The sequence below is a fragment of the Octopus bimaculoides genome, chromosome 2 (assembly GCF_001194135.2).
Source record: "Octopus bimaculoides isolate UCB-OBI-ISO-001 chromosome 2, ASM119413v2, whole genome shotgun sequence".
In the NCBI taxonomy this organism is placed as follows: Eukaryota; Metazoa; Mollusca; class Cephalopoda; order Octopoda; family Octopodidae; genus Octopus; species Octopus bimaculoides.
In genome coordinates this window covers 10,069,977-10,073,334 of record NC_068982.1, presented here as the reverse complement: position 1 = coordinate 10,073,334, position 3,358 = coordinate 10,069,977, and the positions used below count along the sequence as shown (strand labels likewise).

General features: G+C 30.9%; 1 protein-coding gene across 1 annotated transcript in view; it reads left to right on the top strand.

The window, feature by feature from the left end:
• The first annotated feature begins 981 nt into the window (after positions 1-981).
• The window catches only part of LOC106872119 (complexin), a 282,292-nt gene continuing 279,915 nt past the window's right edge, over positions 982-3,358 (top strand). Inside the window, exon 1 of the mRNA XM_014919099.2 lies at positions 982-1,621. The gene's annotated coding sequence lies outside the window, so the exon portion shown is untranslated. The remainder of the gene's footprint in view (positions 1,622-3,358) is intronic.

Sequence of the window (3,358 nt, the reverse complement as noted above, 5' to 3'; positions counted from 1 at the left end):
CACACAGACACACACAGAGGAGTAGGGGATAGAAGCGAGATGTATGCATGAATGTGTCTGTGTGTTCAGTGTAAACATACTGAGAAATTACTCGGAATCAATTATGAATAAACGACATAAATACATAAATAATTTTATAAACACAATAATAGTAATCTTTCTCTGTTCTTCGGTATATGTATCATATCATATTATATTGTGGTAGAATTTGAACTCAATGCCTCCATTTTGAATTTAACATGAATTGTTAACCCATTACATTCAGAAATATGAGCATCATAGTACTCTTTTTACCAATCCTTCCTCTCTCAAGCAGAAGTGGAAGAAAAAAGACAAAACAAAACAAAAAAATCAATGGTTTTTGAAGAATGAATTCCTCTGTTGCATTCTTCGCACTTTTTGGTATTTAGAAACGGCAGAGAATCACACCTCTCATTTAAATACTATCTTTCATATATAAATGAAATATAAAATATTCTTATAATTCTTGTTGTTTTTTTTTAGATTTCATTAACTATCACCAAATCCATTTTTTTTTGTTAATTTTTTTTTCTACTTTCTGCTGTGAATTTTTGCTATTATTCTTGTAACGTTGTTGTTGTTGGTTGTACAACCAACAAATTGAATGAATGAACAATTGGACGGCAGAATGTATTAGCGAATACTGTTTGGTAATATTCTATCTAACATACAGAGCTAGGAAGTATGTGTTTTGAAACAGAGCCTGTGATGCTTTGCCTGATCAATATCTACTGCTATCTATATATGCTGTGCTGACTGACTGACTGTCTGTCTGGCAAAACCACTCTGCTCCTTTTGTCTCTCTACCAATCTATATCTCTCATTAATTTTCTCCCTGACTTTTCCTGTCTGTCTATCTCTATCCACTTCTTGTGCGCATACATAGTCTCTCTCTCTCTCACACTCTCCTACTGCCCCTCTCTCTTTAGTCCTCTCTCCCTTAACCTTCTCTCCTTCTCTCCCTCCCCCTCATCCAGTCTGACAGTCTTTTTGTTGCAACAGTGCTATAGTTTACTACCACCTTGTTCAGCAGGGAAACATGGTAACGAAACTAAACTGAATGCAATTGAAGCTTGATTTGTTTTCACAAGCTGATGGTCGTTGTTGTCGTTTAAGGTGCTATCATAACAACAGCAGTAACTAGATAAAGCTACTACTGTATGTATATACATATATATATACATATATATATATAAATTTATATATATATATATTCATATATATATATATACTTATATATGTGTATGTATATATATCAACACAGACGTACACATATGAAAATCATATGACGCACATATACATACATAAGTATATGTAAATGTATACGTATAGATGACAATATCTTTGTAGACTCGTCATACATCAATATGCCTTTTCTGAGTTATTGAGGAATGTCCAGAGATCTGTAGTAGCACACGGTTCCATAACTCTATCTTTGCCACGACAACAACAAACTACGACTACTACAGCTACTGTCAATTGTACTTTGTCTCATTCTAAAGAAATATCATCGCTGCTACTTCACGTTCGCTTAGTAGTGTTACCATTCACTCATTTTCTACAGCTGCATTAGTGGTTTACTGTCACTTGTAGTAAAAGGGTAAGTCGACTTCTTTATATGACATCTCTACTCATGCATATATCTGTAAATGTATAATGGTGTGTAAAATTGTAAATATACATGCATAACATATGTGCGTTAGAATGCATGAACGTATCTGTGAGTTTTGTGTGTGTGTGTGTGTGTGTGTGTGTGTGTGTGTGTGTGTGTGTGCATTGCATGTAGGTGAAATGACTGGTTAAACGAACTGTTGAACAAAATTGCATATTACTGTAAATATATATATATATGTAGGTATATGTATGTATAAACACTAGTTTGTGCTAAAAATGTGCATCAAAATATGCATATGTATATAAAAGATAAAATATACATACATATATATGTATAAATGTGTGTGTGCGTGTATGTATGTGAGTGTGTAAAAGCCAGTGCATTCTTTTCATATTTTAGACCTTTATGCATATATATATATATACACACACACACACGCATACATCTATGTATGCATATGTTGCACTAATATCTGTCATAAGAGTATTGAAATACAACAGTACCACCGTAATAAACATATATATATAATGCATATATATATATATATATATATATATATATATGCACACAAATATATATATATATATATGTATATATATGTAGTTGCATACGTACATCTATATAATGCATACTTAACACACACACACACACACACACACACACGTAAATATATATATATGAATGTATGTATAATTCTGTGCAATGTAGATCAATGCACACCATGTCGTAAATTTGTGTGCTGCAGCATTTGCATATATTTGTGATGCATAGAAGTGTGGTGTGAGGATAGTAAATTTCACTGTCCATGTGCCATATCAGGTGTGATCAAACAGGTGTGTTACCTGGTGAACTAGTATATATATTTATATATACATATATATATTATCAGAGAGCTATTCTTTAATTTTTATTTTTTTTTACTGCAGCTTCCCTGAATCCCAATATTCTTCTGTAGGTTTAAATTAGCATAAAAATTTGACTTTAAATTTATGTTTTTGTTTCCATCAATTATACTGCATAAACAAACGCTGAGGTGCAATGACTGTGATGATCTTTAAAACCTGCTTTACAGTAAAACAGATAAAGAAAAGAACACATTAGACGATGCATATACTTAATATGCACACATATATGCATCTAAAGATATATACGAATATATAAATATATATATATATAGTGTATATATACATATATAATGTATGTATCTATAGGTTTACATACATACATATATATATATATGTGTGTGTGTGTGTTTGTATATATATATAGGTTTACATACATAGATAGTGATATATGTGGTTATGAAATATGTACATATTCATAGACTGAGAATTATACATTGATGTATTTGTATGTGTGTGTTTATATATTTATGTGTAGCGAAAATGAAATGAAAGGTAAAAGAAAAGATGAAGGTAGTGAATGAGACGGAGAGTGACTGACAGATACATATACAAAGAAGCAGATACACACATACACACACACAAATATATGTAAATTATTTGTGTGTGTATGTGTGTAAGTATATATGCTCTGGTACATAAACACACACTTAAGCAGGTAAGATTGCTAAATACAATACAGAAAAATTTGAAGTCCCTGGTCATTTATATAGCTTTACAGACTTAATAAAATACTTATATACATTCATATATATATATACATACATATATCTGTGTGTGTGTGTGTGTTTATGTATATATATATTTATATATATATATA